Source organism: Ovis aries, chromosome 12 (genome assembly GCF_016772045.2).
Source record: "Ovis aries strain OAR_USU_Benz2616 breed Rambouillet chromosome 12, ARS-UI_Ramb_v3.0, whole genome shotgun sequence".
NCBI classification, from domain to species: Eukaryota; Metazoa; Chordata; class Mammalia; order Artiodactyla; family Bovidae; genus Ovis; species Ovis aries.
This window is the reverse complement of record NC_056065.1, coordinates 435,611-450,832: the sequence shown is the minus strand read 5'-3', so window position 1 is coordinate 450,832 and position 15,222 is coordinate 435,611. Positions and strand designations below refer to the sequence as shown.

At 36.6% G+C, this 15,222-nt stretch overlaps 2 pseudogenes; one reads left to right on the top strand and one right to left on the bottom strand.

Moving 5' to 3' along the window:
* Positions 1-3,386: 3,386 nt before the first annotated feature.
* LOC114117313 (olfactory receptor 10AG1-like) lies at positions 3,387-5,885 on the bottom strand (annotated as a pseudogene).
* Positions 5,886-13,989: 8,104 nt separating this feature from the next.
* LOC114108646 (olfactory receptor 10AG1-like) lies at positions 13,990-14,953 on the top strand (annotated as a pseudogene).
* Positions 14,954-15,222: the final 269 nt, after the last annotated feature.

Genomic DNA, 15,222 nt, shown 5'->3' with positions numbered 1-15,222 from the left:
CTGTTCCTTTCTTTCAAGTGAGGTCTCGTTTAGAATTGTAAGTAAAATCAAATGACTAACAAAGAACTATCTACTCTTTATCAGTGTGATAAAGAATGATAGATGACAATGAAAAACATATTAGGAAAAAATAGTTAATTGAATTAAAGAATGTTTGTAGAATCTCGAAAATCAAGTGATGAGAATCAAGAAAGGAAAGGAGATAGAGGAATTTGCGTTCTATGTAAATTCAGAGCCAAATTAAATGTTCCAAGTCAGCAAATAGTGGCAGGTCCTGTAAGCCAAAGATAAGAGCAAGTATTTATTCATGCATGTGTATATCATGAGACACCAAGGCAGAATGAACTCTGCCTGAAGGTTTAAGAAGGCAGAGAAGTGTGAACATTGTTGTAAGAGAATTTGTATTAATAATATTGTTAAAATAAATTCAATATTTAAATGAGTAGCCTTCATTCTATGGAAAACTAGATGTTGGCAAATGCTTCCTTCTCCAAGATTTTTAAAATTTCTGAAAAGGCTCCTTGAATCCAGGATATTGTGTTCATTGCTTTGGCATACTTATTGATAGTAGATGTTATTGCTATTTTATAGACAGAGAAATTGACACAAAAGAACAGTTGAGATACTTGAGAATGCACAGATGATAATAAATTCAAAACAAAAATCAGTTATCTTAATTATAGGACTGATACTATTTCATTTCATTACAATTTGCTTATCTAAGAGTTCAGGGAAAGAATTACTTTGTTGTTCCGTCTCAAAGTCATGTCCAACTGTTTGTGACCCCATGGACTGTAGTATGCCAGGCTCCTCTGTGGTCCACCGTCTCCCAGAGTTTGCTCAAGTTCATGCCCATTGAGTCCATGATGCTATCTAATTATCTCATCCTCTGCCACTTCCTTTTCCTTTTGCCTTCAATCTTTCTCAGCATCAGGGTCTTTTCCAATGAGTTGATTCTTTGCATCAGGTAGCCAGTATTGGAGCTTCAAATTTAGCATCAGTCCTTCCAATGGATATTTAGGGTTGATTTCCTTTAGGACTGATTGGTTTGACCTCCTTGCATCCAAGAGACTTCTTTAGCATCACAGTTTGAAAGGGAAAGAATAGCACTCCCATAATTATTATATCTTCACTTTCTTTATCACCATCAGTAATGTATTTAATTTTTGACACATTAAAAAAATAGATGAAGTAGGTTAAGATATCTACACTCATGTGTGCCGTGTGTGTGCTTAGTCACTCAGTCATATCTGACTTCTGCTCACCCGTGGACTACATAGCCCACCAGGCTTCTCTGTCCATGGAATTTTTCATGCAAGAATATTGCAGTGAGTTGCTATTTACTTCTCCAGGGGATCTTCCCAACCCAGGAATTGAACCTGCATCTCCTTCACTGGCAGGCAATTTCTATACCAATGCACCATCTAGGAATCCCCACAAGCCCTAGAAAAATAAAAATCCAAATTTATAAATCAAATGTTATAATTAAACTGTTAACTCTTTTAAAGAGAAATTAACCTGAAGGAACAAAATCTACAAAAAAAATTAAAGCTATAAAGTGACAGTATCATTAGATAAATAAATGATATTTACAAGTATTAGTAACAATTTTTAGTTATAGAGACTGAGTATCCCTTGAGTTACACATTTGAAAGAGAGAAGCAGGTGTATAGTGAAGTGTTGATTTTTTTTTTCCTGTCAGGATATTTATGATGGATTAATTCTTGATTTTATCTGTCAGTTCAGTTAAGTCGTTTAGTTGTGTCCGACTCTTTGCAACCCCATGAATCGCAGCATGCCAGGCCTCCCTGTCCATCACCAATTCCCAGAGCCTACCCAAACCCATGTCCATTGAGTTGGTGATGCCCTCCAATCATCTCATCCTTTTTCCTCCCTTTCTCCTCCTGCCCTCAATATTTCCCAGCATTAGGGTCTTTTCAAATGAGTCAGCTATTCACATCAGGTGGCCAAAGTATTGGAGTTCCAGCTTCAACATCAGTCCTTTCACCGAACACCCAGGACTGATCTCCTTTAGGATGGGCTGCTTGGATCTCTTTGCAGTCCAAGGGACTCTCAAGAGTCTGCTTCAACACCACAGTTCAAAAGCAGATTTTATCTGTACCCTCTGGTTAATTTCATATACATTACTGAAAGATCAGCTGGTAAGGATTAGTTGTATTCATACTAATTTAAATACAGCTTATAGACAGGCAGTGTTAGGCATTTTTTATGGCTATATTACTATTTGTGATATTAAGTAATTGTGTGTGAATCTTTGCTTGGAAAGTGAAAGTCACTCAGTTGTGTCGGATTCTTTGCAACCCCATAGACTATACGGTCCATGGAATTCTCCAGGCCAGAATACTGGAATGGGTTGCCTTTCCCTTCGTCAGTGGATATTCCCAACGCAGGGACTGAACCCAGGTCTCCCGCATTGCAGGCAGATTCTTTATCAGTTGAGCCATAAGGGAAGCCCAAGAATACTGGATTGGGTAGCCTATCCCTTCTCCAGGGTATTTTCCTGATCCTGGAATCAAATTGGAGACTCCTGCATTGCAGGTGGATTCTTCAACAACTGAGCTATCAGGGAAGCTCTTAATTTTCATCTAAATTACTAATCTGTTCCTTGATATTAAGTGTAAAAAAACAATCCATACATAGATTTTTTTTTCATTGCAACTTTGTTAATTCAAGTAAGCTCTAGCAAAGATTCTAAGTAGGAAATGCATTTTGGAAATCGGTATGAAGCACAGTAATGAAAGCTGTATGACAGCGCTGTGTCAGATGTTTGGTATTCAGTTTTTATCACTCTTGGAAGAAAAGATCAGATATTCAGCTCCCTCTGGTTACACATGGAACAATTTTCTTAATTTATACTGAGAAAATGGATGTAATGAAAGGTTTTCATTCTATTTTAAAATTATTGTTCACGAACGTATGACTTATAATTTAGTCTTGTGTTCATTCCTCATCACATATCTAATAAAAATTCTCCCATTTGAAATGAATGTGTCACAAATACATATGGCGGTACCAGCATATTTGTAAATAATTTATCAGTTATCAAGGCAAAGTATTTTTTTTTCTACACATTTTAAGCAAAATTCTAGCAATTTGCTTATCTGAAAGTGTTAGAGTTGGGTAAAATTTAAATGGCTATGAAAAAGTGGATTTGTTTTAAAGAATAAAACAAAATTAATTGATTTTCTTATTTAAAATGTAGTCAAACTGACTTCAGACAGAAAACCTCAAAATACGTAATAATAGTAAATGACAACATAATAATTGGGAATAATTACGCTATCAGTAAACAATGGAAGAGTGAAATTAAATCATATTTCTGTGAGCCCTCTGAGACAAACATTAAAAAGTGACCTTTCACATCTTCACAGTGTTTTCTTAGGTAATAATTTTTTCAAAGCTGCAATGACATCCTTAGTCCTAAGACTGTATAGCAAGGTGTTAAACACTGGCGTCGCAGCAGTGTAGGAAACAGAGAGCGTTTTGTCGGTTCCTGTGGAATGATTTGGTTTGGGGTGTAAATAGGCAATAGTCACGGAGCCAAAGAGTAAAAGCACAACGGTGAGACGGGAAGAGCAGGTGGAGAAGGCTCTGGACTGGCCTGTGGCCGAGTGCGGCTTTCAGATGGCGGAAATGATTTTGACATTTCAGGAGGAAAGGAATCAGGAGGAAAGGAATCAGGAAGAAAGGAATCGTGGCAAACAGCGCAGCAACCGCATAGACACGAATTTATTAAGCGCAGTGTTCCCACAGGCCAAGGTGATCAACGGGGGATGTCACAGAAGAAGCGGTCGATCTGGTGTGAAGCGCAGAAGGGCAGTGAGGACACCCGGCGTGTCTGTGCTGTCGGGACTGGAATTCCCGCACCCAGGCGCCAGCAGCCGACTGCGGGCCGGTCCTGTGATTCGTGAGCAGAGGGCGGCGCAGATGCTGCACGCGGATGCACAGGGCTCAGGCCTCGCTCCCAAGAGGAGCGCCCCCGGAGCAAGGAAGAAGCGCGTCCGATGGCCAGAGGCTGCGCGTGGACACACAGGGCACAGGACTCGCCCCCGGCGCTCGCGGAGCAAGGAAGAAGCGCGTCCGATGGCGCAGCTCAGTGAAGAAACGCTTCTGTCCTGAGTCCAAAGGGTCACTAGAATCCCAGAGTGACAGATACGTAACAGATTTCCAGTGACGAGAAATTTGCAAGGGAAAAATACAGGGGCGTCTGGAGCATAGGGTCTACCCTCGTGATTATTATGATAAGACTATTTCCTGTTAAGATGAATATGTAGATGAGAAAGAAAATTCCAAATAGAAGTCCCTGGAGGTTTGGAAGATCCGAAAATCCCAGGAGAACAAATGCCATGACTGAAGAGAAATTGCCTTCTGCTGTTTGGTCTCCTGGAAGCATCTGCAATATATATATATATTATATATATATATATATATAATGTAAAGTAATGTAAATATATGTAATGTAAATGTAAAGTAATGTAAATATATTTAATTTAAATATATATATATTTAACGTAAAGTCCTCTATCTCTCTGAGTTGCAGTTTGCCAAGTGATAAAATGTGTGCACTGCACTTTCAAAACTCACTAATTTGAGTCCTAGAAAAGCATCTAAATTTGATATTAAGCTATAGTTTAAAGAAGTTCATTCTTTCACAAAAAGTAATCCATCAGAAAAGAGTAATATCAGGAATTAGGTCTGCTGATAGATGGCTGTATTTTCCCGTTACTGATAATGAAATAATTGATGCTGCATTTTGTTATTCAGCTTTGTGAGATGAATATATAGCTATAGCAAGAAATTTGACAATTTTATTTAGAATGACCTTTCCATCAATTCTTTCTCATGTTATTTCTTTTAAATTAATTGCATTTATTTATATTTTGATTTAAGCTATCCAAATATTTTTGAGTCATCATGCAACTATAATTTAAAAATAAGCCAGAAAAAGTGATTTGGGGGATGATCTTTGTGATTTTTTTGTGTTATAATAGTTGGTATAGCCAGTTTATTTCAATTGAAAGACTCAGAAAGAACTCAGCCAAAGAGGTTTTTATCAAATCTCAAACACTGCTTTTGCATTTGAGTGATAATTCCTGCAATCGACAGCCATGCTTTCAATAAATTTCAACATAAAAATGTTATATAAATCAGCTAAGATCAAAGCAAATAAAAGGCATTATTAAAGACTGAATTTTAGGCATGTACAACTCAAAATCTAAGTTACTTTTACTGCAACAGATAATTTCAGGGGAACATAGAATGTATCATTTATATATACTTCTCCTTCCTGGGAACTAACATATATAAATAACCCAATAAGTATTTGATTTACGAATGGATAACAATATTCAATATTAATTAGATTACTATACCCTCCACTAATGATTGGTATGGGATGCACTATTCTCATTATTGTGTTTTGTGTTCACCTCTCTCTCTCTGCACATTGAAATCTTGTCTTAATTCTTCTCCAATATTGTGATAATATCCTTCTTTCATATTTTTCTTAAGTATTTTGGGGAAAACAAATCAGAGAAAAGTAAAAATAACAATTGAAAAACAAATTGGAAATTAGCAGTCTATGAGTATGAATTTGCTTGACTGAGGTTTGTGACAAGTTCTTAATGACATGCAATGATAAGTAATTTTTGAAATGTCCACATGTATTGTGAATATTAAAAAGAAATTGCATGATAAGACCTTTTGAAATGTAGAGAAGTTATTAAGCAATTTCCATCCAATTTCTAATTCCCTCCTTAAATATTATAGTAGCATAAAATCTCTCCTTCATATAAAGATACTGAGGATTTTCTCCATGAATTTGGAATGTTTTCCAGGTTGTGTCAGGGATACCATTCATGCATGGCTTTATTATAATACTGAAAAATATTATGTATTCATCTATGACAGTGAAAGACGTATATACTGACCACACGTTGTGTTGGACTCATATTATTTCTGTTTTTATAACCTAAAAAAGTGTACAAACCAAACAGTTGGTGACTACAAATTCCATTCTAAGTCCACTATTTATTTCAGACTTTAATTAACAGTTTCTATTTGTGTTAAATGATTTTATGTTTACTTTCCAAAACAGTTTAATTGAAATTACAGTGTTCTGCAATACAGAGGGGTTTCCCACATGGCATTAGTGGTAAACAATCTGCCTGCCAGTGCAGGAGATGCAAGAGTTGCAGGTTAGATCCTGGTTCTGGAAGAGCGCCTGGAGGAGGAGATAACAACCTTCTCCAGCATTCTTGCCTGGAAAATTCCATGGACAGAGGAGCCTGATGGGCTACAGTCTAGGAGACTGCAAAGAGTCAGACACAGCTGAGCACGCATTCATGCATGCAATACAGAGATGGCGTTATTATCCGCCACATCTACTATAAGGCTCTCCACATTTTATCTTCTCAAATGATACTTAAGCAATAAAACGATTATGAGCTGGATGAAATTCAAGCAACATAAACAGAGAAGAGAAAGAAAAGGATGAGAGAAAGAGAGGGAGAGGGAGGAGGAAGGAGGAAAGAAAGAGGGAAGGGAGGGAAGGAGAGAGGGAGGGAAAGAAAGAAGGAAGAGAGAGAGATATGGAAAGTCAACCTATGAATTATTCTCAGTATTTTCATAACAAAATATTCACCTTAGTGAATCCCTGGTGGCTCAGAGACAAAGAATCCACCTGTAATGCAGGAGACATGGGTCCAATCTCTGGGTCAGGAAGATCCCCTGGAGAAAGAAATGGCAACCTGCTCCAGTATTCTTGCCTGGGAAATCTCTTGGATAGAGGAGCCTGGTGGGCTGCAGTCCATGGGGATCGCAAGAATCAGACAGGACAGTGACTAAACCACACCAGTGTTTTCAGTCTACACCTAATACTGGAGATGAGATTAGTATTGTGATTTGATTGTATACTTATATCCCTTCACTGTAGTTAGAGAAAGGCAGTTATCACATCACTACTCTAAAATTAATTCTACTCAAACTTTTCTTTCGCAGAAGTCCTTCCAAGTGAATGGTAAACAGGCTTGATTCTTTTGAGGCTTTTTGTTTGTTTGTTTGTTTTTCCTTTAGGCTGGCTTCTTTTCTTCGGGACACAGGCCGATTTCTCTTTTACTTAGCTAATGACCTCAAGGCTCTAACTCCCTCTGGATGAGGACAAAGACAGTTATATTTGTAGTCTGATTTTGTAGTATTTGTTTAATCAGAAAAGTATAACATCAATGATTTTTCTTTTAATGCCCTAAAATGTTAGATTCCTGGCTCAGATGGTAAAGAGTCTGCCTGCAGTGCAGGAGACCTGGGTTTGACCCCTGGGTCAGGTAGATGCCCTTGAGAAGGGAATGGCTACCAACGACTCCAATATTCTTGTTGGAACATTCCATGGACAGAGGAGCCTGGCAGGCTACAGTCCATGAGAACAAAGAGTTGGACACAACTGAGCAACTAATACTTTTCAAAGTAGTGTTTCTTCAGAAATAATACTGTATTTCATTGATTGTAGTATGCAAACACTTTTAAAACATTTAAAAATAAGCCAATCACTGCTTTCTTCAGTAAGTTTTCCTACATTTAGAATGTTATTCAAAACTGCCTCAACTATTTTAATAACTTGTTACATTAAAACTAATAATACATTTCAAAATTCTTTTAGTCATTTATCTCACTAATTTTCTATCAGAATAATGAAGATGTTGCCTGAAATATAGTCTAACTTGTCAAATTTAATATATTATCTTAATAGCCTGTAAATATTTGGGTTTATAAACTTTGATATTTAAGATGTGATTAGCTAAGAGAATCAATCTAAAATGTAAAGAACACTTTAGATATAAGAGTTCACGCTTACCTCCCTGGATTGGAATGAAGTTATTTCTTTCTTTGATACGGAGTATTTTAAATGTTGTTCTATTGATATTCAACTTTAAATAATTTGAATGTTAGGTGTTGCAAATGTCTTTCTAAATCATTTTTTCCCTCCAAAGCAAATAGTGCTCTTTAAGTAGAAATAGATTTCTTTCGGCCTTGGGAATTAGTTCTCTCCCATATCAGTGTAAAATTGAACCAGCTCATTATACTAGCCATTCAAATATTTTGGAAAGCAACCAAAAATGTCCCTGGCCATAGCATTCCTTTTCAGTGATGTCTTACTCTATTCTGTAGTGCTTTAAATAACAAGGCAACTGACTCCAGGATTTTTGCTGGGAGAATCCCATGGACAGAGGAACCTGGCGGCCTACAGTCCACTGGGTCACAAAGAGTCAGACATGGCTGAAGCTACTTAGTGCACAAGTACATAAATATCCTAGGGGAATTAGGACATCTAATGTTGATGGAGCAATGGAATCTAAGACATTTAAAAAATTTCCCAACACAAATATGACTAACTGATTTTTGACAAAGGTTCAAAATCATTCAATTTATTTAAGAAAAAATATATTGTCTTAAAAAAGTTATTAAAACATTGCACATGCAAATCCAAAGAAATAAACAACAACAAACCCTGAAGTTCTATATAAACCATAAAACCTTATTTAAAAATTAACTCAAAATTGATCATATGAGGGAGAGAAATGGTGATGCCATCCACCCATCTCACCCTCTGTTGCTCCCTTTCCCTCTTGCCCTCAGTCTTCTGCAAACAGGCACACACACACACACAAGCACACAGAGATGCGTTTCCGGAAAATGGATGTGTGATTCCAGGGGCTGTGTGTGCGTGCGTGTGTGTTCAATTGCTTCAGTCGTGTCTGATTCTTTGTAATCCTCAGGCTGCCCTAATTGGTTTTCTGTAGTTTCTCATTAAATTTAACAATTGAATATTTTAAAATTAATATATATGAACAGATAGAGACATAGATTAGATATCTAGATACAGATACAGATATAAATATCCTGCAGCTTCCCAGGTGGCGCTAGTGGTAAAGAATCCGTCTGCCAATACAGAAAACCCAAAAGATGCAGGTTCAATCCCTGGGTTGGAAAGATTCCCTGATAGTTTGTGAGTTTTGAGGAATCAGTCCATTTCATCTTATTGGCAATTTTATAGACATAGAGTTATTAAAAACATCTTTATTAATCCTTTAATAATATCTATAGATTTCAATGTGCCAACTCATTCTTTGTGTTTAATACATGTGATATGTCTTTTTTCATTGTCTGTTTTTTAAAAGTCATATCTACTTTATAAAATTTACAAAGTATCAGCTTTTTACTTGATTGCCTTTCTCTATTTTTTTTTTTTTTAGTTTTGGCGATTTCTATTCTGTTTTTTTCTTCCATTTGATTAGATTTATTTCACTATGACTTTTAGAATTTATTGTGGTGAAAATTTAATCTATTGACTTAAGATGTTATTTTAATGTTCTAAATGTTCAGTGCTATAATATTTTGTTTAAGTACTGCTTTGGCTGGATCTCATAGATTGTGGTATGTGATATTTATATTAAGTAAAAATGTAGATCAATAAGAGGAAGACCTCCAGATACTTGAAAAGTTACATAACATATAACTCTTCAATAGTGATAGCTTTCAGTGCATGGATGAAATATCTCTGAAATGTGTTGTTCTAACTCTCTTTCCATTATCCTTTATACAAGTCTGTTTATTTCTGCTTACATGTGCGCATGCTTAGTCGTCTCTGCGACACTTTGGACTGTAGCCCACCGGGCTCCTGCTTTCAGCTTGTGCGCCTGAAAAGGAATAAGTGTGTGTTCCCCTTCCCCTCACTCCTCTTTCTGTAGTCTAGGAGATGGTGAGGTCGACCTGGTTAGTGTGAATGTGGAGATGGAAAATTCCTGTTGAACATGACCTAATTGTCCCAAGTCTTCTAGATTTCTTACTTTTGAATTTTTAATGACAAAGACAATTCTCTTCAAAACATTATTCATTTAAATCTTTTTTAGCACATCTTTATAGCATCAGTAATATGTAATCATAAATTTCTGATTTTACAATACTTCCATTTCTTAATAATCACAAAATACAGGAAAAGAGGTAGAAAATTTTAAGGAATACTATGGACAGATATGATTTTGATTGTCGTATGAAACTCCTCCAGTGGCGGACAGAAAGGTTTAGTTTAATTAAGAAATGACATGGGGAATAAGCTGATCCCAAGGGTAAAGAATATTTTATATTTAAAGAGCACTATTTTTTATGACAAGGAATATATTATAGACTGTGGTTAGCCTCTGTTCCAAATAAATGTAAATTGCCTAACTGCCAAAACAAAAAAGGTCTCACTTTTTTTCTGTCTTTTAACTCTGTCTATAAAGGTAAGCATTGCATTTAGCTTCAATTCAAACAAAATTTAGCTTTACAAATATCTATGTACATTTAGCATCAGCAAAAAAGGCATTCATTTCAGAAGAATTAAAAATAGATCCTTTCTTCTTACTGTTAATTAATTTAGAAAACCTTGATTCAGATAATCTTTGCTTTTCTAATTCTCATCATCATATTACAAAGTGAGAAAGTACAGAGTACTGCGTACTATGCATGCGTGCCCTCAGTCGCCTCAGTCTTCTGACTCTCTGGGAACCGATGCGCTGCAGGAGCCCACCAGGCTCCTCTGTCCATGGCGTTCTCCAGGCAAGAGTACTGGAGTGGGTTGCCATGCCCTCCTCCAGGAGATCTTTCTGCCCCAGGGATCGAACCCATGTCTCTCATCTCTTACATTCCAGGCAGATTCTTTACCACTGAGCCACAGGAAATGTCTTGTAATATATTTGGCCAATATATTAAATATTACAACTTCATTATCATTATCATCAGTCATCTTAAGTATTAAGATTTATTAAGTGATTATTACATAGTAAGCATATATTTAAGTAGTTTGCATGTAGTATTATATCAGGATATATCACAAAAACATTTTAAGAATTATTTAACTAAGTTGTACAATAGTAAAAGGAGTTATTAAAATGTGTTCTCATCCAATACCAAGGGAATCATTTGTTTGTTAAAATTAAATTCTATGGCAAATGAATGAGAAAATATTAAAGTAATATTGGCATGTTTTCCTTTTTATCCTAAAGGAAGCAGGCTTCTGAACTGTATTCACCAATTTTAGATTTTCATTTCCTATTTCAAATTGATTTCATAAACTTTCTCTAAACAGTAATAAATGCATTATGATATAGCTGATTTACATATCATAATCCCTACATCAAAGAAAATTGTCATTTCAGTGGAAATACTGGAACAATAAACATGAATTATTTGAGCAAAAACAAAAGTGGCTCTATTTAGATGAATTATATAGTGATTTTCTCTTTGAGTTGTATAAAGAGAAGCATTGACAGTTTTCAGAAGTCAGAGAAACCAACAAATATGTCACAAGATTTGAGAAAATCTTTGAACCTGAGATTGAGTTTAGAATATAAGTACAGTCTGTACAGAATTTGAATAATTATAATATTTCTTACTTTAGAAATGGTTTTATACAGACAATTCTATTTATTATTCATAAAAAGTTTCCATTTGATAAATAAAAAGTTGAGACAAGAAATATTTTAATAAATGTGAACCTCCATTCTTGATATTAAGTTTTGCTTTCTTACTTTTTCTGGCTTTTCTTTGACATCTTAGTTTCAGTATGCTTTTCAAATGCACTATTCTACCTGAACAGGAAGGAATAATTTGTAAAGGGGATTAAAAAATGAGAGAAAAACCTTACATACATAAACAGCAGATACAATAAAAAGAATAAAGCAGATGGCAGTTTCTGTGGGAAATGGGTGGCTCCACAAATGTAGGTGCATGCTCCTTGCTAAAAAGATTGATGATTCATTCAACAAGTAATTTTAATCAGTACCCAAGTACTACACTCTACATTGATTTAAGTATGTGAATAAAATTTGGTAAAGGTGTTGGGACAAGGTATTAAAAAAAGGAGGCATGATTGCATAGACTCATATATAATACATCTGTCAGCCACTAGCTTCTGACCAATAAGAGACTCATTCATAGCATTTTTGCATTTCTAACAATCACATTTTTATTGAGAGAATTGTATAAGAATGGAAAAAGTTTGAATATCTTTAGTACTGTAATGTGTAGTTTAAGATATTGTAGATGGTACGTATATAAATAGTATATGGCGTCCCTGATGGCTCAGATGATTGAGAATCTGCCTGCCATGCAGAAGACCTGGGTCTGACCCCTGGGTAGGGAAAATCCCCTGGAGAAGGGAATGGCAACACACCCCAGTATTCTTGTTCTTGTATGGACTATTGGTTCTACCCCACGTTTGTTTACATTTTTGCAGCAGAAATCTTGACTTTTGTCCTCACTTAATGCCCTTAGAATATGTAGTTAGTTGTGTATCTTATTTTCTATTGGCTTTCAAATAAGTTAACACATAATATGAAAATACCTGTGTAACATGCTGAAAAAAATGAAGCAATTTACTACTTCTGCAAGAATGAGTAAAAAGAGTATAATTTCTAAATATACACACATTCTGCTGCTGCTGTAGCTAAGTCGCTTTAGTTGTGTCTGACTCTGTGTGACCCCACAGACGGCAGACTACCAGGCTCCCCGGTCCCTGGGATTCTCCAGGCAAGAACACTGGAGTGGGGTGCCATTTCCTTCTCCAAATATAAACACATGCATGCCCCACCAATAGTATGCTTGATCTCTAACAGGGAAGAGAGGAAGGAGAGATTTACATTTTCAGTGGGAATCCATGTTTTACTTTGGAAATGAAGTGAAGTGAAACTCTCTCAGTTGCGTCTGGCTCTTTGTGACCCCATGGACTATACAGTCCATGGAATTCTCCAGGCCAGAAAAAAATGAAAGAATCTAGTAATATAGTTAATGCAAAAAAGATGGAAAATCTCAACCTATCACACTCACATGCCTGACTAACACAAACACATGCGAAAAGGAGGAATGAAAAAGTTGAATGGGATCATCAGTAAAACAGCAATTGTTGAGGATGTGGGTGATTTAAGAAGATCTCACAGATGAGTTGTGGGTGGTGTCTCTTTGATGCAGTAAGTGAGTGAGAGGTGAACATTCTAGCCAGAACTGCATTTGTGAACATAAACCTGGATGTACTTGCCTCTTACATCTCGAGTGTTCCTGGACCAAAAGAACAGCTTAAAATTCCTTTTCTCTCAACTGAGAAATCTGAATAGAACTTATCAGTACTGATTTATGGACTTTACACTGAAATACACATGTTTGAAAACTAGTAACATCCCATAATGTTATATAGTCAGCTCATCAATTTTATTTATAAGAAAAAAATGAAATATGTACACTGTCAGTGCCAAACAAGACTTTGGAAATACCACAGGAAAACCAACACTTTAAAAGTTAACTATATTCTTCCCTAAAACTATCTTAGGTCACTTACAATATATTTCACCATACAATCAAATTAACTTTCAATCAACAATAATTAAACACAGAATTAAGTTGAGAGCTGAAGAGAAAACACAGGCTATAAGAGCAAAATCACTAATGTAAATGAATTTAACTCAATTTTTTTGCATTTTTGAGCATTCAGATGAAGAAGTGAAGTAGCTCAGTTGTGTCCGACTCTTTGCGACCCCATGGGCTGTAGCCCACCAGGCTCCTCTATCCATAGAATTCTCCAGGCAAGAGTACTGGAGTGGGTTGCCATTTCTTCCTCCAGGGGATATTCCCAACCCAGGGATTGAACCCAGGTCTCCTACATTTCAGTCAGACACTTTACCATCTGAGCCACCAGGGAAGCCCAAATTATAATCACATATCTTCAGAAAAAGTGATAATTCATGGCAGAAAATAAAGATTAAATGGATAACTTTTCTTACAAATTGATTTAATAATGATGAAAAATGTAATTTACAACCTGTTAGACACCTAACAATTATAGGTTTGTTTTCTAATGGAATTGGAAAAAATGCATGGTGTACCATCTTTTATATATATAAGGAAACAAAAGTCAAAGAAAGTGAAATAACAGTACTTTTGATTGAATCATTTCCACAGATGAAATATGAAGAGATGGAAGCAGAAGACAACGTATCCACAGTTATACAATTTGTACTCCTGGGGTTTTCTGACCTTCCAAACCTCCAGGCGTTACTATTTGGGGTATTTTCCATCATTTACATCATTATCTTAACTGGAAATAGTCTCACAATAATACTAAGTAGGCTTGACCCAGCTCTGCAGAAACCCATGTATTTCTTCCTGGCAAACTTTTTCTCCTTGGAAATCTGTTATGTGTCCGTCACTCTCCCTAGGATTCTGGTGAATCTTTGGACTCAGGACAGAAGAATATTTGTCCCGGACTGTGCCACCCAAATGTGCTTCTTCCTTATCCTCGGAGCCACTGAGTGCTTCCTCCTGGCGGTGATGGCCTATGACCACTGTGTGGCTGTCTGTGGCCCCCTGCGCTATCCCCTGGTCATGACCCCAAAGGTGTGCCTCCAGCTGGTTGTGGGCTCCTGGGTCAGTGGAATCCCAGTGCAGATAGGGCAAACGTGCCAGATCTTCTCTCTGCATTTCTGTCATTTTAACGAGATTAACCACTTCTTCTGTGACATCCCCCCCCCCCTCCCATTCTGAAGCTGGCCTGTGGAGACACTTCTGCATACGAGCTGTCAGTCTATGCAGTAGCTCTGTTGTTTGCTGCCGTCCCTTTTTGCTGATCCTTGCCTCTTATAGCCAAATCATTCCCACTATTCTGAGGTTGCCAATAGCCAGAGGACAGGCTAAAGCCTTCTCCACGTGTTCTTCTCACCTGCTGGTTGTGGAGTTATTCTTCAGATCTGCTGCTGTCACCTACTCAAGACCAAAATCCAGTCTTTCTGCAGGAACTGACAGACTCCTCTCTCTGTTCCACACGATAGTGACTCCGATGTGCAATCCCATGATACACAGCCTTCAGAACAAGGATGTGATTACAGCGCTGAGAAAAATATTACTGAAAAAAATAATGTGGTGAGTTTAATTATAAATGTTTTAATTGTTTGCTAAACAGTTAACAGAGAAACATTTTCAGCTTCTATCTTCCTTGTTTAAGGAGTTAGCCACTTCTATTCTCAGATGCACTTATGAATACTTTAGAAAACTAATCCACAGTTTACTGGGTTTGGATAAATACCAGATAAATGAGTCGTCAATCCTCCATGCCTAAGGAATAATCCTGCCTGATGAATTACATAGTAATTTACACATTAAAAAAGCTAAAACAAAATT